Source organism: Hyperolius riggenbachi, chromosome 2 (assembly GCF_040937935.1).
Source record: "Hyperolius riggenbachi isolate aHypRig1 chromosome 2, aHypRig1.pri, whole genome shotgun sequence".
NCBI lineage: Eukaryota > Metazoa > Chordata > Amphibia > Anura > Hyperoliidae > Hyperolius > Hyperolius riggenbachi.
Genome location: NC_090647.1, coordinates 348,894,030 through 348,917,606, shown reverse-complemented (window position 1 = coordinate 348,917,606; position 23,577 = coordinate 348,894,030). Strand labels below are relative to the sequence as shown.

The following is a 23,577-nucleotide window of genomic DNA, read 5'->3' as shown; positions in this document are numbered from 1 at the left end:
CAGACAAGGACTGCTGTAATTAGCACTAGCAGTGAGCAAACAAAAGCTTTCTTCAGGAAAACTGTTCTTCAAACGGTTTATAGAAGTCACACATGATTAAAGCGGACCTGAACTCAGAACTTCCTATCTCCTCCAAAATATAAGCAACAGCATAATAACCTTTAAAGAAAAAAAAGTATTTGTTACAGCCCATAGAACTCCTGCAATTAATCTGCAGTGTGTTTACTTCCTGCTTTCATGGAAGCAGCCAAACGGTTAACATCCTGTGTTTACAAATTAGATGAGGTTCCCGAGATTCCTGTGCTGACACAGCTGAGAGATCAAATTAACATTGTGATTACTTGCAGCTGAGGGGGAATTAGACAGGCTCTTCACTCTAAACACAAACAGAGTTGATTAATCTCTGTTTTCCCTGTGTCCTGTGCATGAGTTCAGGTCTTCTTTAACTTCACACCTTTCCTCTGGGTAAGAACAAACTGCTTTGTTCCCTTTAACACTGCATTTTTTATGAATCCCTGACAAAATATAGTAGTACTAGTTTAAAAACGGGCTCTTGGTCTGTTTTTATAACAGTGCGCATGCGCGCGCACCCGCTGCTCATGCGCGCGCACCTGTCCACCCGTGCACACGCTCGCCCGGCTCACTGTCCCCGTCCTCCTGTCTCAATGGCTGTCCGGATCCGTGCTGCCCACATGCGCAGTAGCAAAAAGCATGGACCCCAGGACACAGAGACAGCAGAACGCAGGGACACTTGGTTTTATTATAGAGGATTAGAGTTGGCCAGGGGCGTTGCTAGGATCCTAAGAGATCCGGGACACTCCAGATGAAAAATGGGTGTGACCCTGCACCAGAATGTGGGTGTGGTCATGGGTGGAGCCAAATTTGCCTGAACTTAACAGCAGTGTAAGTAGGCCTGACCAGCAAAATGTTGGATGAAGCCCTCCTCTCAATTAATACAATAAATAAATGCAGCATATCAGGGCTTATTCACTGTGGGACGTTGCGGAGCTGCGTTATAAAGTCTTATAATGCAGCTTACCGCACTGCAATGGTAATCCTATGGGGCGGTCACAGTGCGACGTTAGTGTTTCATTGTAACGTGTAGAGGTATGGAAACGCACTGCTGCAGTGCGTTACCTCTAAACGCACACCTTACCAGGTACAGGAAAGCATACTTTCATTTCCTGTATGCTGTACTGTACCTACTGTATGTGACGGTAACACAGCGTTAATCTGCGTTACCATCTTTTTTTTTCCGTTGTAATGCTGCCTTGTGACTTTAACATTGCATTATAATGCAACGTCCCACTGTGAGTGCCACATATCACATAAATAGGCAGTGCCACTTAAACAGAACTAGGCAGAGTTACCTGGCTTCTGTGCCGCTGGTCGGGCTTTATGCTGTGCAGGCTGGTCTGTTGCCAGGTTGTCTGCCAGTCCCCCATAGCATTCCCTGACCTTCTAGTGGACCCCCTCCCATGCTCCCACTGGCCTCCCATTGAGGCGCCACAACTCCCACAGCATGCCTCCATAGAAGAACCACAGCTCCCAGCATGCTCCCATAAAGGCATCACAGCACCCAACATGCCCCCAAGAGGCACCACAGCACCCAGCATACTCCCCATTGATGCATCTTAGCTCCCAGCTTGTCTACCATTGAGGCATCACAGCTTCCAGCATGCCCCATAGAGGCTCTACAGCTCCACAACTCTGATTCTGCCTGGGGGACATCCAAGGCACCCTAGAATAGATCGGGGGCACGTGCCACTGATCTTTGGGGCTAGCAACGCCCCTGGAGTTTGCTTTACTGTAATTACATTTTAGTGAACAAAGATTACCTTTAGAGTATGGTGTAGACATTACACTATGGCCTCAATTCACGGAGCTTCATCAAACACTTTATCAAACGTTTGATAATTTACCTCATGGGTAAAATCTAATTTTTAATTCACTAAGGTGTTATAGATTTATCGAAAGTTTTACGGATAAAATGTTCAATAAATATATAACACCTCAGTCAAATCAAAATTAGATTTTACCCATGAGGTAAATTATCAAACGTTTGATAAAGTGTTTGATAAAGCTCCGTGAATTGAGGCCTATGACTATTGTAAGGACTAGTTTGTGAGCTCATCTGAGTAATGGTTAGTGACATGACTATGTGCTCTGTAAAGCTCTGTGGAAGATGTTAGACTCAGTTCCATATAAATATGCAACAATAATAATAATCATATGTATTTCTGCCTTGCAAGAGTCTAATGATGCATGACAGAGTCAACTATGTTTTACTTTTTGTTTTCAAGTTGCACAGAGCACTTGGTATATAAATATTGCTGCGTGAAAGCTGAATAACTGTGTGTATCTAACTACACTTCAAATTCTCATTATTCTGAGATTACACCAGAAACTAGTGTGCTGGCACTGCTGTGTGTTTTGGCTGCTGTATTAAAGTTTCTATGTACAGTTTTTGTTTTTGCAGTGAGAGACAAGCAGCTGGTTTCATATCGACTCTCCATGTCATTTTATGCTGGGAATACACGTTACGTTTTGCACAGCAGAGGCCCGGGATTCCATACTGTTTGATGGCACAATCTTTTCGATTGCCTGAGCATGGGCAGGACAGGTGATTTGATATCCAGGTTCCTAGCTTTAGGTCACTCCCCCAGCCGTGAGCTCCGGCAGTGGGTTTGAGAGACCTTATTCCTTTCTGGACATTTATCAAGCTGGATACAAGCAGAGTCCCACTTCATCACATCTGGACCTGGTATAGTATCAAACACCCCTCAATTCTACCTCCTGTATAAACTGTGCTTGACCTGCAACTACCTGCTGTGAACTCTTTCAGCTTGCCTTTTGCTGTTTTGCTTCCTTGCAAGCTTGATGAACTCATCTGTTTGCTTTTGGCACACAGGCCCAAGTGTGCTGCTTGCATGCGTTTGCCTATTGGCTACTAGCCTTCCTGCTGTGAACTCTTTTAAGCCTACCCTGTCTGAAGTTTTGTATTCAACGGTGTTGCAATCCATATTTCAACTCTACAGGCCTGTTCATGTGGGTTTTCCCTGGGATCCCTGATCACACTAGGTGATCTTAGGTGTATGTATGTGGGGATGTGTGTGCTTGGTTGAGCGATTACTCCATGAAGCGTTGTTCTGTGTCTTTTTAATACTTTTTTGAATATATCATTAATAAAGATTTCGTATTTTTATACTTTTTCAAAAAATGAGTCTGCTTAGAAATTTTGCACATACCCCCAATCCCCCCTGATTCCCTTGAATTTTACATAACAGCTGGTTTCATAGTTGAGATGGGAAAGGGAGGTTTCCCAGAATGTGTAAAGGGTAAAAAGGAAAAGGACCTGGAAAGGTATGGCATGCGCACAGAGCAGTTTCTGGCCGTTTTGGTGCCCAAGGCAAGGCAGCTGTGGCCTACAGCAATGATGAATTGATAGGTGAGATACAAAAATATTGTTTCTCAAAACAAGACTATAAAGGATATATGTATTATTAGTAGGCCGGATACACCTAACTGGCTCAGACTCACTCAACCCACATAACAAATCCTTCCTATAAATGTTAAGAGAGGTTTGTAGGCACTGTTTCTTTAAAGCTTGGGTCTTCACAGGTCAACGGAATATTGTCCTGGAAATCCAGAATAGTTGCAACAATCAATACAGACCAAATCAAAACAATAAACACCTTAATTAGCTCATGATAAGTACCTGATATTGTTACGTTATTCTGGCAATCATTGTTATGTTAATTAGCAGTGCCCATTTAGGTATTAAGATTACGGTACCTTCCATCCATGTCTTAATGGAACTAGCAATTGTGCATAAGATGTGCATAAAGCACAGTCTGCTACAAATAGCTCCTTAATGCCTCCTCAAGCAGCTGTCACCCCAGGTGTGTGCCTAATATGTCTAAATACGGCCCTGCATGTGCTCATCCACTCCTTTCATTTAGAAAATAATAGACTGAATGGTTCTGAATTTGACACACCACATCTCCAGATAAAGTAACCACTCTGATATTGCTAAAGATGATGCACAAGCATTGGAACTTGGCAATGAAAGTACAGTTGGCCAGCAATAAGACTGGTCAGAAAAATATGAATTTGTCATACTGTCATACCCACACCATAACACCGGAGCTATGTGACTTTATTTACTTGATCCCGCTGCCTCCTTTTGCTCTCCTGATCATGTGACATCAGAAACTGTGTATGCAGCACAGAGCAAGTGCCTGCCGAGAGGAAGAGATGACAAAATGCAGTGGGATCAGGTAAATATAGTCACATAGCTCTGCTGCGCTAATACTCGGGGGGACATCTGCATCGCTGGCCACCGGTGGTGGTGCAGGGGGTCTGCAGGTGTGGCCAGAATAATTTTGTTTGCTGGGGGCCTCTCTCTTGATATGCCCCGATAGTTAACTAAACCTTGTAGCATACTATGCATTCCTGTGGTGTTGTCTAGTGTTGGGCGAACAGTGTTCGCCACTGTTCGGGTTCTGCAGAACATCACCCTGTTCGGGTGATGTTCGAGTTCGGCCGAACACCTGACGGTGCTCGGCCAAACCGTTCAGCCACATGGCCGAACTAAGAGCGCATGGCCGAACGTTCCCCGAACGTTCGGCTAGCGCTGTGATTGGCCGAACGGGTCACGTGGTTCGGGCCCGAACGCGCTCTGATTGGCCGAACGGTCACGTGGTTCGGGTAAATAAATACCCGAACCACGTCATATCTCCGCCGTTTGTCTGTGGGTTTAGCTTTGGGTAGGCAGGCAGGGTAGTTCGCTCTCCAGCCACGCTAGCCAGGGTCCCCCCCAGTCATTGTGTGTCGCTGCTGGGAACAGTAGTACACCGCTCGCTCAGCCACACTATATATATAGCATTGTTTACTGCCACTGTGTACCTCGCTCAGCCACGCTATATATAGCATTGTGTTTTCTGACACTCTGTGTACACGGCTTAGCCTGGCTATATAGCATTGTGTGTACTGCCACTGTGCACCTCGCTCAGCCACGCTATATATAGCATTGTGTTTTCTGACACTCTGTGGACACGGCTTAGCCTGACTATATAGCATTGTGTGTACTGCCACTGTGTACCTCGCTCAGCCACGCTATATATAGCATTGTGTTTACTGCCACTCTGTGTACACAGCTCAGCCAGACTACATAGCATTGTGTGTACTGCCACTGTGCACCTCGCTCAGCCACGCTATATATAGCATTGTGTTTTCTGACACTCTGTGTACACGGCTTAGCCTGACTATATAGCATTGTGTGTACTGCCACTGTGCACCTCGCTCAGCCACGCTATATATAGCATTGTGTTTACTGCCACTCTGTGTTCACCGCTCAGCCAGACTATATACCATTGTTTACTGACACTCTGTGTACACGGCTCAGCCTGACTATATAGCATTGTGTGTACTGCCACTGTGCACCTCGCTCAGCCACGCTATATATAGCATTGTGTTTTCTGACACTCTGTGTACACGGCTTAGCCTGACTATATAGCATTGTGTGTACTGCCACTGTGCACCTCGCTCAGCCACGCTATATATAGCATTGTGTTTACTGCCACTCTGTGTACACCGCTCAGCCAGACTATATACCATTGTTTACTGACACTCTGTGTACACCGCTCAGCCAGACTATATACCATTGTTTACTGACACTCTGTGTACACGGCTCAGCCTGACTATATAGCATTGTGTGTACTGCCACTGTGTACCTCGCTCAGCCACGCTATATATAGCATTGTTTACTGACACTCTGTGTACACGGCTCAGCCAGACTATATAGCATTGTGTGTACTGCCACTCTGTGTACACGGCTCAGCCAGACTATATATCATTGTGTGTACTGCCACTCTGTGTACACCGCTCAGCCAGACTATATAGCATTGTGTGTACTGCCACTCTGTGTACACCGCTCAGCCAGACTATATAGCATTGTGTGTACTGCCACTGTGTGTACACCGCTCAGCCAGACTATATAGCATTGTGTGTACTGCCACTCTGTGTACACCGCTCAGCCAGACTATATAGCATTGTGTGTACTGCCACTCTGTGTACACCGCTCAGCCAGACTATATACCATTGTTTACTGCCACTCTGTGTACACCGCGCAGCCAGACTATATACCATTGTTTACTGACACTCTGTGTACACCGCTCAGCCAGACTATATACCATTGTTTACTGACACTGTGTGTACACCGCTCAGCCAGACTATATAGCATTGTGTGTACTGCCACTGTGTACCTCGCTCAGCCACGCTATATATAGCATTGTTTACTGACACTCTGTGTACACGGCTCAGCCAGACTATATAGCATTGTGTGTACTGCCACTCTGTGTACACCGCTCAGCCAGACTTTATAGCATTGTGTGTACTGCCACTCTGTGTACACCGCTCAGCCAGACTATATACCATTGTTTACTGCCACTCTGTGTACACCGCTCAGCCAGAGCCTTTTGTGAGCAGAAGAGTGCAGTGGTCCAGTACATGACGGCGCAGTACCGAGGCGCATCCGTACAGCTGCCAAGCTTCTGTGGATCCGATTGGGCCAACATGTTGGACCTCTGCCAAGTCCTCCAAAATTTTGAGCAATCCACGTTGCTTGTGAGCAGTGACAACTCTTCAGTCAGCATTACCATACCACTGCTGTGTTTACTGAAGAGGTCAATGTTGAAAATCAAGGAAACAGCTGTCATGATGCAACTGGGGGAATCTGAAGGAGAAAACGATCAGCGTGATGGTACCAACATCAGGCCATCCGCCTCAGGGAACGCTGGCCCCAGCAGCTATGACGAAGAAGAGGAGGAGGAACAGCTGGAGTTGGAGCAGGAATTTCATGCCACCACTGACGAGGGCCAGAGCGGTGTACGTTGGACTTCCACAATTCAGCGCGAATGGTCAGCAGAAGCAGACCAGGAGGAAGGTGACGACTATGATGCATCACAACAACTATCACAACGCTCACAAGAGGATGATGAGGATTCTGGTAGGACTCTGGCACACATGGCTCAATTCATGCTAGACTGCATTGAACGCGACCCACGCATTGTGCGCATTCTGGACAACACCAATTACTGGGTTTATACCCTTCTGGATCCACGGTACAAACACAATGTTCCAAAACTGCTTGAAGAAAGAGTCAGACAGGTCAAAATGGAAGAATACCAGCAGGCCCTTGTGGAGACTTTAGAGAGGAGATTGACATCCTCCCCCTCCTCTAGCCAGTTGTACGCCGACAGACTGACTTCCGCAAACCCAGGACGACCAGGAGGGCAGCAAACAACGCAAGCCGCAGCTAGTGCCCAAAAGGGAATGGTATCGGCAGTGTCCTTGGAGTGGGAAAATTTTCTGACACCCATGCAGCAGCAGCCCACTGAACAGGAAGCGTGCAGATCCACCTCCAACACCGATCGCCTGGAGAAGATGGTCAAGGACTACATGTCAGATGACGTAGCAGTGTCGAACAATCCATCTGCACCCTTCAACTATTGGGTATCGAAGCTAGACACCTGGCACGAACTGGCAATGTACGCAATAGAGGTGCTGGCTTGCCCGGCAGCCAGCGTTATGTCGGAACGCTGTTTCAGTGCTGCCGGAGGCATCGTCACAGATCGGCGTATCCGCCTCTCCACAGAAAATGCAGACCGTCTGACTCAAATTAAAATGAATCAATCCTGGATTGGAAACGACTACGCAACACTCCAGGACCCCAACCAAGTAACATGACCAATGAACATCTGGGATGGTGTAGCGTTTCCGGTCCCTGTTTATTGAACCTCTCATCTGTATTACATTTATGACTGCATGGCGGCAAAAAGCATTGCTGCTATATCCACACGCTTTTTGTCCTCATGCAAGGCCTGGGTTGTTGTGTCTCAAAAAGCATGGCCTTCTCCTCCTGCGCCTGCTCCTGTTCCATCACGTGTGCTGCTGCTGCTGCTGGGTTAGCGTTGCCGGTCCCTGTTTATGGAACCTCTTATCTTTATTACATTTATGACTGCATGGCGGTACAAAGCATGCTATCCGCACGCTTCTTGTCCTCATGCAAGGCCTGGGTTGTTGTGTCTCACAAAGCGTGGCCTTCTCCTCCTGCGCCTCCTCCTGTTCCATCACATCTGCTGCTGCTGGGTTAGCGTTGCCGCGTGGTCCCTGTTTATTGAACCACTTATCTTTATTACATTTATGACTGCATGGCGGTACCTCATGCAAGGCCTGGGTTGTTGTGTCTCACAAAGCGTGGCCTTCTCCTCCTGCGCCTGCTCCTGTTCCATCACGTGTGCTGCTGCTGCTGCTGGGTTAGTGTTGCCGGTCCCTGTTTATGGAACCTCTTATCTTTATTACATTTATGACTGCATGGCGGTACAAAGCATGCTATCCGCACGCTTCTTGTCCTCATGCAAGGCCTGGGTTGTTGTGTCTCACAAAGCGTGGCCTTCTCCTCCTGCGCCACCCTCCTCCTGTTCCATCACGTGTGCTGCTGCTGGGTTAGCGTTACCGGTCCCTTTTCCTGGAACCTCTTATATGTATTACATTTATGACTGCATGCCGACAAAAAGCATGTTACCTGTGCAAAGAAAACAGACATTTCCCGCATTTAAAAGATAGTTTTCCCTTTGAAACTTTAAAATCGATTTTCTCAAAAACTATAACCTCTTTTTGCTAATTTTTTTTTCCTCTTGTACCCACTCTCAAGTTGCACATACCCTGTAAATTTGGGGTATGTAGCATGTAAGGAGGCTTTACAAAGCACAAAAGTTCGGGTCCCCATTGACTTCCATTATGTTCGGAGTTCGGGTCAAACACCCGAACATCGCGGCCATGTTCGGCCTGTTCGGCCCGAACCCGAACATCTAGATGTTCGCCCAACACTAGTGTTGTCCTGAGGCAAACATCTGGCAAATGTAAATAGCTTGGGAACTATTCAGCACAGACCATCAATTCCCATGTAAGTCACAGCTATGATGAGTTAGGGCTTGTTCTCATCCATCCTCCAGTATAAAACAGCAACACTGTCCACCATTTTTGCTCCTATTTTACAGGCCTCTGCAGATATCAATAGAGTGCTTGGGGCCCCATGTAAAACTCACACTGAGGCCCCAAGCTCCTTACTTATACCACTGGGTAGCACACAGTCAGCCTGGGGAGAGGGGATAGCACACAGCTCCATTTGTCAGCATGGAGGGGGGAGTCCACTAGCTACAGCACTGGCAATGCCAATGCCTGATAACCACAGATATACCTGACCTTCTCTGTAGTCACACAGATTGGAATTCTTACCCCTTTGAAGCATTTACAAGAATTTCAGTATCAATTCTTTTTTTTTTCTGTGGTGAAGGTATTTTTGACTTAACTTATACTTCTTTTAGTGAGGCCTCGAGGTTAGCAAAGTCCTTATTTACTTGTTTGAGTTGGACTCTCCTTTATTACAATAATCATACAGTTTAGTGAATATTGAGTACTTTTTGCAAAATTCTCTTTTCAATCACGCGATTGTGGCCTGATTCTGAAGTGTGAAACCCTCAGGAAGCCTTCAGTCTCTGTAGTATGCAGTGTGTGTCCATGGAGATCAAGGTCAATCTTAAAAAGGAACCAAACTAAAAAGAAGCTTTGACCATATTGCACCCACAGCATCATAAATATAAAATACAATTATACTACCTAACTGCTCCTCCGCAATTGTTTAAAATTATTGATAAGTGAGGTACTGCATTAAATTCAGGCTGCCATCATCTTTAAAAATGCTATTGTGTGCGATTTTGCTACAGTTTTGTTTCCATTTGTGATCCTGGAAGCCTGTGTAGTAGTTGTCCCAGCATGCAACTTGATCCTGCCTTGGAAAGATGCCACGGGGAGAGACTTCAGGCTGCAATTAGTTAAATGCATGGTTATACTTATAAAATAATAAAATAATAAAAATAATAAAATATAAAAATAATCAGATTTTCACAATAAAATGTAATGTTAATTATTGTGCAAGGCATGATCGATTTTTGATTTAGGTCAGCTTTAAGTCTTTTCAACTTTTTCAGGTCTCTCAATATGCCTGAGAAAGTATCACTGCCTAAGGCCGTCTCTGTGTGTGATGGGAAAAGGATGGATTTTATTTCCTCCGGCATATACTGTGTTATTGTATGATCTTTCATAGGTGACGTAAATGCTATACTTGTGTAATAATGTAACATGCAGAGCTATAGCACTGCCACAAAAGCCAGGTTTATTTAAACCCTGGCAAAATAGTGCGCAGTGCTGCTTGCTCACATAGCTCCAGCATGTCAGTCATGTTGTTCCTGGCTTCCTGTTACCCTGCCTGTCTGCTATTTTAGGGGTTTATTCATTAAGCTGCCCTGCTAAAATGACAGGCAGCCTATTGGGCCAATCAAAGTACGGGGATCACAGCCATTAAAGCCACTGGACCAGGCAGGGCTCAGGGCGGGTTCAGTGGAGTGGCCGTTATTTAGAAGCAGCACGAGTAAGTTAGCAGCACATGCTATGCTGCACTACTGCGTGTAGCGTGCGCATAACTCGCGCTCCTCTCAATAGGCTGTGCTGCTTTAGCAGCGCAGCTTAATAAATCAACCCTTAAGTCTGTAACCTGCCTCTGTCCTGATGGGTGGCTGCCCTATCCTGCTAGTCCACAAACAGTCCCTGTCCTGCCAGTCAGTCAGTCAGTTCTGGTACTAAAAACAAGCAATATGCAGAGTTACCACAAATAATATGCAGTGTACCCAAAATAAGAAATATGCAGAGTGCCTGCCAGTCCAATAATAAACCAGCCAGCTCAGTCCTGCTGCCCTGCTCTGTCTGCCTGCTTATTCAGGTCCTCCTCCTATCCCTTTCTTGGCAGCTTTTTCGTCATGTTACCCTATCTGCCAATTCAGTCTGCAACCTGTCCCTGCCCTACCACTCAGTCCTGCTAACCTCTCCTACCTGCCAGCAATTAAAATCTACAACCTGTGCCTTAAAGGGAACCTAAACTGAAAAGGATATGGATTTTCATTTTTAAATAATATCAATTGCCTGACTCTCCTGCTGATCCTGTGTCTCTAATACTTTTAGCCATAGCCCTGAACAAGTATGCAGATCAGGTGCTCTGACTGAAGTCAGACTGGATTAGCTGCATGCTTGTTTCAGGTGTGTGATTCAGCCACTGCTACAGCCAAAGAGCTCAGCAGAACTGCCAGGCAACTGGTATTGTTTAAAAGGAAACATCCATATCCCTCTCAGTTTAGGTTCCCTTAAAGTAATTCACTCCTATCTGGTTAGTTCAGTCCACAAGCGTCTCTCTCCTGCTAGCCTGTTACATTGTCCTGCTTGAGTTGCCAGCAAGTCCAGTCTGCAACCTGTCCATCTGTACCCTAGACTGCCTGAAATAACCTTGGCCTATTAGTCAGTCCCGCTACCCTGTAGGTTTTGTCCAAACCCGATATCCTTGTCCTCCTGTTCTTCTCATTCATGAGGGAAAACAACCTTTTGGCAAGTTACAGGAAGAAAAGGTCATGAAAATTAATTTGATCACTTTTTGCACAGAAATCCTGGGGAAATTGAACGCCAGGGAGGTTAAATGAGTTGTCAAATCTTTTCATGTCTATGGTAATACGCAATGTTGCTCCCCTATCTACCATTAGTCCTTTTGTTATTGAATTGCTCAACTGGTCTTCACTTATTTCAAAGGCAAATGTTTGTTCTGTATCATCAGTCACATGCTTTATATTGTCTTGTGCTTTCCTATTGCACAATTTCTCTCTGTGAGTGTGGCTCTAGCAATGATTACACCACTGTGTCTTCCTGGTGCATGCATTGGCTTTGCAAACTTTCTGATCACAACTCTAGCAGAAAAGGATGCCTTTCTCCCTTGCAGATGTAACAGGGGTACTGGTCTTCCTTACATTATTGTGCTGCTGCAATATTTTTCAGTCTACGTAGGTGTTCAGTAAACCAAGGGTCTTATCTATTTGCCATAAATATCTTACAATCCTTGCAATGCTTCCATTATCAGCTGCTTCTCTCATTATAAGAGACTGACTATTGTCATCCAGAAATTTAATTATCTAAGCATAAGCCTCCTCCTCCTTATTTCTGTCTTCAACGTGTGCAAGACTTCTCACGTGCCTCACCCCTCCTCTGGAATGCCCTTCCACAACACATCCGCCACTCTCCCACCTTTGAAATCTTTAAACGCTCCCTCAAAACCCACCTTTTCCGACAAGCATATTCTCTAGCTTAGGCCATGTACCCACTAAATAACCTAATTACGCACTGCCTGTACATATACTGTATACATCCCCACCTCTTGTTTCCACCCCATTCCTTTAGATTGTAAGCTCGCAAGGCCAGGGCTCTCACCCTTTTGTGTCGTGGAATGTTATTAATTGAATTGCTTGCACTCTGTTAGACATTTATACATTTTAGTCATCATGTTAAATTTTCTATTGTAATCAGCAGTGCTGTATCTTGTATCAGTGTTCATATTTGATGTATATCATTGTATTATTATGTATCCCTTGTTTGTTTTCTTACATTGTACAGCGCCACGGAATATGTTGGCGCTTTATAAATAAATAATAATAATAATAACTGAGTCTGTGTTATTTAAAGGTTCATGTAGGATGATCTCTTTAAGATTCATCAAGCACAGATGGCCTAGGAAGTTTGTCTCCCACAGCTCATAATTCTTCTCATCTCTGTCAAAAAGCAATCTGTTCCATCAGTTTGTTCCCTCTTTCCTGGGCCCATAACCTGTTGCCATTTTGATTTACTGGCCTGATGTTGTTTTCTAATCTTATGCTGGGAATACACGGAGCGATCCGGCGGCTCGTTTAGCCGCTGGATCGACTCCTGCCGCGCCCCCGCTCGTCCCCGCGGCCGCCCGGATCGATTCCCGCACGTCCCCGCGGGCGCTTCCTTATCTTCAGCTCGATTTCCGCTATTTTCCCCCCGCGGGTATCGAGCGGGGAATCGATCCGCGCTGTGATCAGACATGTCGGAAATTATCAATCGAGCCATCAGCGGCTCGACTGATAACAACAATCCATCCGTGTATGCCCAGCATAATCTTGTGAGTTACAGCAGACCTCTGACAGAGGATAAGCCGAACACAGAAACCATATCGGTGATATTTTTAGCATGAGAAATGTCCTGATGTACAGTTTTATGCTATGAGATTGTTTCTTTTCTGTTTTTTTGTGAGGATTGAATACATTTATTATCTGGAAGCTTTAATCTCAATTGGATGTTTGTCAAAGGGCTGGAGGGCTAGTGGAAGGTTTTGAATACACGCTAGATCCACCTGGCTCTGAGGTGGTTGCTATCCAGTGAGCCCCTTCACTGTTGGTGGGAGGCAGTGTGTTTGCACTGAGGGTGGATTTGGAATTGCATTACGGACACCTGGGTGCCTTATTCCTCTGAACTAGCAAGCCCTTTTCTCTGCAGTTTTATGCTATATCAATATTGGTTTTTTTTATAGATCACAGCAGCTTGTCAACTGGTAGTGAACGCAGTGGGGAACATTTGACTTTACACAGACTCCATGCTTTGATTACTCTCAGGAACACACACAGTTCTATTTTCTTTTTTCTTTTCTCTGCTATTTGAGTAAACTTTATTTAACACTTCATTATTAACAAACTGACAACATTGTCACATGACTCTATATCAGTGAATAAACTGTATAAGGGCATATGAATCATCACATAGTATAGCTAAACACTTTGAAACATCACAGACCAAATAGTTTTAAAGGTAACACAAGAGATCAGCGCTCTGAGCAAACTTTAACCAAGCCAACCAGTTTGCCTCCTGTTATAAATCACAACACACAAATCAAGAGGTAGCGCTCATGGTCCACATGATATACACCATTAGGTCAAAAGTCCATGTACAATACTCCTAAAAAGCCTAGAATGTCCAATATAATTAAAACTTTGGAGATATCTTCATCTAGCATAACTCATATTCTGCTGCTTGTCCTGCCAGGATTGGATAAGAGTAGACCTCCACCAACATCCTTTGTGTGCCACTCACCGCTGTATTAGACCAACCAATGGTCTATATGCTCCTTGGGACCGTTCCCGGGTCGTCCCCCACCTCTCGACCAGATTAACTTTCCCACTCCTTAATCCAGATAGTTCTTCTTAGGCAGCATACTTCAGTAATAACCTCAATAACGCAATTCCACTTACATATTCCAAAAGATAAAATGCGCACAGAGTAATTTTGACACGGGCTCTCCCCCGCGGTTAATGGCACACAAAGGGTGTTGGTGCAGGTCCACTCTTATCCAATCCTGGCAGGACAAGCAGCAGAATATGAGTTATGCTAGATGAATAAATCTCCAAAGTTTTAATTATATTGGACATTCTAGGCTTTTTAGGAGTATTGTACATGGACTTTTGACCTAATGGTGTATATCATGTGGACCATGAGCGCTACCTCTTGATTTGTGCAAATAGTTTTAAAAACAAGGACTCCTAGAAATTCTAATGCCCTACAGTATTATTAAAATAAATTCTCTGTACAATTTTCTAAAAAGAGCTCCATTTACTGCCACAGGAGATTTCAATACTTTGATTAAAAACAACAGCAGTTTTTGGAACAGCGTATTTGTAAGTTCAGTAAATAGATTCCAGACAGAAGCATTGGTGAGAACATCAGCTGTTGCTGTCACACAGATCATAGAGTGTCTCTAAGAACAGCCTGAGCAAACAGGCTTCAGAAAGCCAGTTGAGGTTTTTGTCTGTTGCACTGCAATATATCCTGAGCGGATATCAGTGTGGAAAAAATGGCAGTATTGACTTTGAGTTTTTTAGACAGTACTGGACATGTTCTAGTGTGTTTGTATACATGGGTGTGTATGTGTGTTTATTGCCGTGTTAGGATGTGCCGTCAGACCTATATATGGATGTGTGTATTAGGGTGGTTAATACTGGAAAATAGCTGCCTCAACTGGACTTAAGAGACAATTGAAATGAGCTATGTGAAAGCAAGAGCTAATATCAAAGGGATTGGGAAAGCTGTTGCTAATAACAATGAAAAAAAAAAAAACAGGTCTACCCAGACAACTAAAAAGCAGTCATATATGCTAGCAAAAATGAGAGAAATATACATGCTTCAAAGGAAATGAAGTAAGAGGAACATGGAGGCTGCCATCTTAACTCCTTTATACACTATGCCAGTTTCCTGGCTGTGATGCTGAGCTTGTTTTTGAGTCACACACCTACAATAAGCATGCAGCCAGTGGAGTCAGTCCAGAGTCACAGCATGTGATCAGGATGCTCATTCTTTGCTAGTGCCTTAAAGTATTAGAGGCAGAGCATCAGCACAGAAGTCAGGCAACTGGCATTTTCTATTAGAGAATTAAGATGGCAGCCTCCATGTACCTCTCACTTCTGGCTCCCTTATATCAATAGATGGGAAATCTGTGGGCCTGTCCCTAAAATCTACATATCACTATCTGCCTGCCTATCTCTAAAATCTGTAGCCCACATTTACTAATGCAGGGTACACACAATACGTGTTTTCTGCTCGATTCTGCGTTCGGTTCTGCGCTCAATTCTCTTATCTTCCGCTCGTTTTTCTTTTCTTTTTCCATTCACTTCTATGAGAAATCGAGCCAAAAAACGATCGGAAAGAATATCGGACATGTCGGAAATTATCTATCGAACCCATCTATCGGGTAAAAACGTATGGTGTATCCCCAGCATAATACTGGAGACCTCTGGAAAGCTTCAATAATCTAGCAAACCTGCACTGGATCTGCTATTATTAGGTGGCAACATCTGTAACCCTCACTTATGTCATATAAGATCATAGAAAATATTGCTAAATGAAATGGCTGTTGTTTGATTGCAGACATATAATCCTTCAACACATATGCTGTATTTGACTGCAAACTGCATGTTCCTCTCCAAACAACATTTCATAGTATTTTACATTGTATTCTTTTATTGTATTGTACAGTAACAATAAAGGCATCTTATCTTATGTCATTCATTTACTAATGTCTCTTATGCTGGGAATACCAGATTAGTTTTTTGACAGATTTACTTTCCGGACAAATTTCCAAACATTTTCTGACTGATTTTCCAATCGTTTTTCAAACGATTTTCATTAACGTCTGTGAGAAAAGCGATCAGAAATACGATTGAAATCAGATCAGACCTGTTGGAAATTATCTATTGCGCCATCTATCTGCCGTAATAACTCATGGTGTATTCCCAGCATTAGCTTTTACTGTGATCTAATATAACACAAGGGAGAGTTTCAAACCCTGTCCAACTGTTAGCAGTTTGCTGGATTACATAGGCTCTCCAACGTCATTAATAATAATAATAATAATAATAATAATAGTAAATCAGGTCCTTTACTTCCATATGTATCAGCCTGGCAGTTTTCAGCAAAGATGAACAAACAAATGTTTATTTTTCATCATATGCTCAGATCTTCATATCTTGTGCCAGAGAAAAAACATGCAGTTAACATTTATCTGCTTTCTCACCTATGCCAACTATCACTGGGGCAGAAAGTATGGGAGCATAGAAAACACAACCTACGATAAAATTGCTTGGTTTCTTCATTATTTGAATATTTTCATGCTAAATGGTTTCTGATCTGTTGACTGGAATACATCACGTTTAGTATATTTATTTTATTTATTCATGCTATTTAACAGGAACAGGCTCAGTCAGCTGTGTGTATCAGTTACTTTTGTCACAAAGTACCCATGGAGAACCAGTCATTAGGCTTTATAGATGGTCAAAAGGAATCCAAAATCCTTCCATATTTGTGTAATGAACAGCGGAGATGCCGCCGCGTGGTCTAGTGACGGGGCGGCTATCTCCGCGGTCAGACCGGCGGTTTACGCCCAGCGACACGCACCTGGCTTTGCTGGACCTTCTAGTGCACACAGATGGATAGCTATGCGTGCGCGCGCCAGGCGACAGGACATTTACACCAGCAGAAGGGGAATCAGCTGATCAGGCCGATCAGCTGATCCCAGCTGGACTCTGGATTGGCTGAGTGGCTGAGTGGCTCGGGCGGAGCTGCACAGCACTGCAAGTATATATAGACCTTGCTTGTCAGTTGCTGGTTGTCTGCCGTTGCGAATACTTACGTGTGAGCACTCAGACCAGTCAGATCCCACAGTGTGTTAGATTCAGGAGGACCTGGGAATTCACACTTAGCCAGATCACACTTGTGTTATATGTTAGACCAGTTCCAGGGTGTTGTGACCAAGGACCTCACACCCAAGCTTAGGGATACTGTGTCATTGCTGTGTTATATGTTAGACCAGTTCCAGGGTGTTGTGACCAAGGACTTCACACCCAAGCTTAGGGATACTGTGTCATTGCGGTGTTATACTTTAGACCAGTCCCAGGGTGTTGTGACCAATGACCTCACAACCAAGCTTAGGGATACTGTGTCATTGCGGTGTTATACTTTAGACCAGTTCCAGGGTGTTGTGACCAAGGACCTCACACCCAAGCTTAGGGATACTGTGTCATTGCTGTGTTATACTTTAGACCAGTTCCAGGGTGTTGTGACCAAGGACCTCACACCCTAGCTTAGGGATACTGTGTCATTGCTGTGTTATACTTTAGATCAGTTCCAGGGTGTTGTGACCAAGGACCTCACACCCAAGCTTAGGGATACTGTGTCATTGTTGTGTTATACTTTAGACCAGTTCCAGGGTGTTGTGACCAAGGACATCACACCCAAGCTTAGGGATACTGTGTCATTGCTGTGTTATACTTTAGACCAGTTCCAGGGTGTTGTGACCAAGGACATCACACCCAAGCTTAGGATTACTGTGTCATTGTCGTGTTATACTCTAAACTAGTTCCTGGATGTCAAGACCACGGACCTCACACCCCAGACTAGGATTGTGATTTATATCTGTTATTACCATTTGCTCGGGTGTTGCCGACCTGGCCTGCCCGACCCTTCTGGCTGTCACTCATCACTCGAGTGTTCAGTCTGTCTGTACTACCTGTGACACTATCGCACCAAGTGTCAGTTAGCTGCAAGGACCTCTTGCTCTGCAGAGAGTCCTTCCTGCAGTGAAGCCAGTGATCTCTATCCCATTGGAGTCCCCTGGCTGCAGTACAGTCTGATTCCCAGTTTACCAGGGAATCGCTGGCTGCCAGATTATCTCTATCTCCTCTATCAAGGACAGCCGAGGGCCACCTGCCCCTCAGGTGGTTCCTGGCCGAGCTGCCCGTATCTCCCGCCTCTCGGGAGATAGCCTACAGTTTCACTTAACACTTATACTTCATTAGGTGTCCAGAGGTTAGCCATACTTGTATTATTGGTGATTCTGCAGATCATCCATAATCGAGTATACATCTGTATTATTGATGATTCTGCAGATCATCAATGATCAGATTCTCTCTGTGTGCTGACACCAATCGTTACAATTTGCAAGAGCAACAGCTTCATATGAGCAAGAAGTTACTTTTCCATAATACAGTACATCAAAGGGCAGTGAATGGTTATGCAATAGGGTACTCTGTAACATCTGTGTCTCTAAAGTCCTATCACAGAGCAATATCATCGTTCCATACTTTGCTCTGGTGAAGCTCAAAATAGCCTGAACCATCTGTCTACATACTCGATTGTATGGCTCTGTACAATAAATAGGCTACGGATGTGCTATACACCAGACATTCTGGATGCATGTCTGGCTTTTCAAGGAAAGCAACAAAACGGCACCTCTTTCCTGAATGCCTTCTGGATTCGAGACACATCAGACCAGGCAACATCTTTCCAGTCTTTGACTGTCCAATTTTGGTGAGTCTGTGCAAACTGTAGCCTCAGTTTTCTGTTCTTAGCTGACAGGAGTGGCACCTGGTGTGGTTCTCTGCTGCTGTGGCCCATCTGCTTAAAGGACAACTGTAATGAGAGGGATATGGAGACTGCCATATTTATTTGCTTTTAAACAATACCAGTTGCCTGGCTGCCCTGCTGATCTATTTGGCTGCAGTAGTGGCAGAATAACCCCAGAAACAAGCATGCAGCTAATCTTGTCAGATCTGACAATAATGTCAGAAACGCCTGATCTGCTGCATGTTCAGGGCCTATGGGTAAAAGTATTAAAGGCAAAAGTTCAGCAGGACAGCCAGGCAATTAGTATTGCTTAAAACAAAACATCAATATGGCAGCCTCCATATCCCTCTCACTTCCGTTGTCGACATGTTGTGTGATCAGACATGGCCTTCTGCATACCTTGGATGTAACGAGTGGGTATTTATGATAATTACGAGGAGGATAGGAGGCGCCCTTGAAATATGTTCGGTGATTGCTTTTTGTAAAGAAACTCCACTTGGTAAAGAGTTGAAAGTTTTTGTTAGCACTATAGACAACGCGTTTCACGGCTCAAACCGCTTCCTCAGGTCAAGTACAGGTGCTTTTAAAATAAACAAATAAAATACATTGGACGCTCAGTATTCGATAAGTTAAAAAAAGGTTGTTCTGGGTAACATAAATGGAATTATTCTAAAATTACACCAATAAAATCCATATAATAAGGAATATCATAAAAATTAATATATATAAAAATTATTATATATGAGTTACCATAAACAAGATAAAAAAATAAACATTATTATACTATGTCATATAATTATACCATAGGTGGATAAAACACAGGGCATATGTGTCTCCATGGTTAGGAGTCAGAACAGTTGTAAGTAAACTGTCTGCAAGCAAACCTAATTGTGCTAATTTAATACAGGAGGTGCCTGATATAAAGGACAGAAAGGTAATAAGGTGGGGAGGGTCTGAGTGGACAACTACATGGGTGTATAAGGCAAAGGGCTGTATATGCCTGTGGACCCAAACCACAGGAATTGGATGTGAGCAGTAGAAACACTGGTATCTGAGTGGGAGGGGGTATAAGAGGGACATGGGTATGTGTTATAGGCTAGTGGGGGCTACGTATGGTAATGAACCCCGTTGTAGAGGTGGGTAGGAAGAAAATGCAGATATAGTATCGCCAGGAGGGGGTCACAATTGAGGACCTCAGTGTGTGGATCTGCTGGGCTAAGGTTAATCAGTAAAGAGCTTACAGGCGGCAAAGAGTTATGCTGCTGGAGGAAAATAATAATAATAATACAACGTCTTACCACCCCACTCGTGGGGTCCTTCACGACTAAACAGAAGTGAAGTCTTTTTTCCCTAAGGAGCAGCGACCGCCCATCATAAAGACCGAGTGGGGACGGGACTTCCCTACATGCCTGTACAAGTGGTTGCCTTTATAGCAACCTACACTTGTGAGTATAATTTACTCTTACCTTTATCTAATTTACCTGAAGATAATACACCATAAGGGCTCCTGGTACCCCTGCGTTTTTTTTCTTTTCCTTACTGTGCTAGTTACAGCTCCCTATTTATGATAATGTTGCTTTTCAATCTTCTCAATCCATTCTTATCTGACCTCCGACTTCAACAACGCATTTTTGTCTACACAACAGATGCTTATTCTGCTTACTGGATATTTTCTCTTTTCAGACCATTTTCTGTAATCCTTAGAGATGGGTTGTCCTCCCAAAAATTGTCTGATTCTGATTTCTGATAATTTTATGAAATATTCACGCCAACCCTTCTGGCACCAACAGCCAAACAATGTTCAAAGTTACATAAATCTCATTTCTTACCCATTCTGATGTTCTTCTTAAACCCCAGCACCACACTTAGATGCCTTATTACTTTAAGCTGATCTATCTATCTATCTATCTATCTCTATATACAGATATATGGATAGAGATGGCCGGAACAGTTCGCCGGCGAATGGTTCCTGGCGAACTTCCGGGGGTTTGCGATCGCGGAGAACCGTGAACTTTTCCGGAAGTTCGGTTTGCCCCCATAATGCACCATTAGGGTCAACTTTGACCCTCTACATCACAGTCAGCAGGCACATTGTAGCCAATCAGGCTACACTCCCGCCTGGAGCCACTCCCCCCCTTATAAAAGACAGGCATCGCCGGCCATTTTACTCACTCATGTGCCTGAAGTAAATAGAGAAGGGACAGCTGATGCTGCTGCTGCTGTAGACTCTCATAGGGAAAGATTAGTTAGGCTCTTGTAGGCTTGTTAGCTTTCTCCTTGTTGATTCTTATTGCTAAAATAGCACCCCACAACTCTTTTGAGAGCTAATCTTGTTCTTGTGATCTATTTTTTTTTCTGTGTCCCACTGACACTTGTGTTGCATAGACAGCCTTGATCATTCATACTGTGTGTGTGCCACTGCCAGGCCCAGCACATTCAGTGACTACTTGTGTGTGTGACAGGTGCACATTGTAATACCCAGTACTGCATATACCTACCTACCTGTTGTTCACAGTGCACCCACCTACCTACGTGAGCTGAGCACACGCAGTGTCACTATGCTGGTCCGCTACCTGTCTGTGTGTGACAGGTGCATATTGTAATACCCATCACTGCATATACCTACCTACCTGTTGTTCACAGTGCACCCACCTACCTACATGAGTTGAGCGCACGCAGTGTCACTGTGCCTGTCTGCTACCTGTCTGTGTGTGACTGACAGGTGCAGACACACAGAGGTCACAAAAGTGTCCAGTACCTCACCTTTATCAAAATGAATGAGGCATGGATCCCAGAGGGCTACTGCTCACCCGAAGACTAAGTCAGTCCCCACACACAGCATCTCTGCCTGCACGCCATGTGATTGGCTGCCTGCCCAAGACTAAGTCGCTCCCCACACAACATCTCTGCCTGCAGGCCGCTTGACTGCCTTCTCCGCCACCACCAACAGGCAGAGGCGTATCTGGGCAAAACAGCGCCTATGGCAAACACTGAAATTGCGCCCCCCACACACACGCGGTCAGAGCACCCTTCCCCTGTAAAAACAGCATCCTTTCTCACTTTCATTGTTGTCTGGTTAAGTAAAAGCTTATACTGCACATACTGGAGGTAGCAGAGATCAGCACACACTGCAGCTAGTTTACTATCAGTACAGGCACAGAGTAACAGCTTATATAATACAGACTGGAGGTAGCAGAGATCAGCACACGCTACAGCTAGGTTACTATCAGTACAGGCACAGAGTAGCAGATTATACTGCACACACTGGAGGTAGCAGAGATCAGCACACGCTGCAGCTAGTTTACTATCAGTACAGGCACAGAGTAACAGCTTATATAATACATACTGGAGGTAGCAGAGATCAGCACACACTGCAGCTAGCTTACTGTCAGTACAGTACAGGCACATGGGAGCCCACTTCTGTGATTATATTAACCACACTTTGCTCTTGAAGGGGAGGAGGGGGTTTATTGGCCATGCTATATGGGGGTAAAGGAGGGGTGCAACACTAGATACAAGGGATGGGTCCCATAGAGGGGGAAAACGTCTCTATATAAGTATATAAAATATATATAATTTGTGTACATGCACATCACAAAGACACACATACATACACACAACATACATTTATACTACGCACAGTCAGATACTCCACATATACAGCAAACACATACAAACAGCCATTTACACAGATCCATACATAATGCACAAATACAGCACACACATACAAGCAGCCATTTACACGCAGATCCATACACATGCACACGCATACCAGCAGCCATTTACACAGATCCATACATATGCACACACATACCAGCAGCCATTTACACAGATCCATACATAATGCACAAATACAGCACACACATCGCAGCAGCCATTTACACACGCAGATATGCACACACATTTCAGCAGCCATTTACACGCAGATCCATACACATGCACACACATACCAGCAGCCATTTACACAGATCCATACATAATGCACAAATAGAGCACACACATTGCAGCAGCCATTTACACACGCAGATATGCACACACATTTTAGCAGCCATTTTCACGCAGATCCATACACATGCACACACACACCAGCAGCCATTTACACAGATCCATACATAATGCACAAATAGAGCACACACATTGCAGCAGCCATTTACACACGCAGATATGCACACACATTTTAGCAGCCATTTTCACGCAGATCCATACACATGCACACACACACCAGCAGCCATTTACACAGATCCATACATATGCACACACATTGCAGCAGCCATTTACACGCAGCTCCACACACATGCACACACATACCAGCAGCCATTTACACAGATCCATACATATGCACAAATACATCAGCACACATACACACAGCACACACAATACATACATAAAAGAAGCACCTCAGTCTCACAGCACTCTGTGTCGGTCACGCTGTCTCCCCTGCACGTGTCTGTGTATCTCTTCTCCTCCAGGCTTCCTCATGTTCCGAGGGAGGGGGGAGGTGGACGGGTCACGGGCTCACATTTCTCCAGTTCCTCTCTGTGTAAACAGCTCAGCAATGCGCATAGCTGAAGCTATAAATTCGGAGCAAGAGGGTAATGTAGATCAGGCTCCAGCCTGATCTAATTTTGAGTATATTCAATTTTACAAGTAGCAACTTCCCCCCTCCGTGCAGGTAAAAGTGGTGCGTCCCCTGCACCCAATGCACTCACTGGCCAATGACGCTTCTGATAGGAA

At 44.5% G+C, this 23,577-nt stretch overlaps 1 protein-coding gene across 2 annotated transcripts in view; it reads right to left on the bottom strand.

The window, feature by feature from the left end:
- The window catches only part of SLC26A9 (solute carrier family 26 member 9), a 103,214-nt gene extending 79,921 nt beyond the window's left edge, over window positions 1–23,293 (bottom strand). For both annotated transcript variants that reach the window (XM_068265546.1, XM_068265547.1), the window contains exon 1: window positions 23,241–23,293. The gene's annotated coding sequence lies outside the window, so the exon portion shown is untranslated. The remainder of the gene's footprint in view (window positions 1–23,240) is intronic.
- Between the last annotated feature and the right edge of the window lie 284 nt (window positions 23,294–23,577).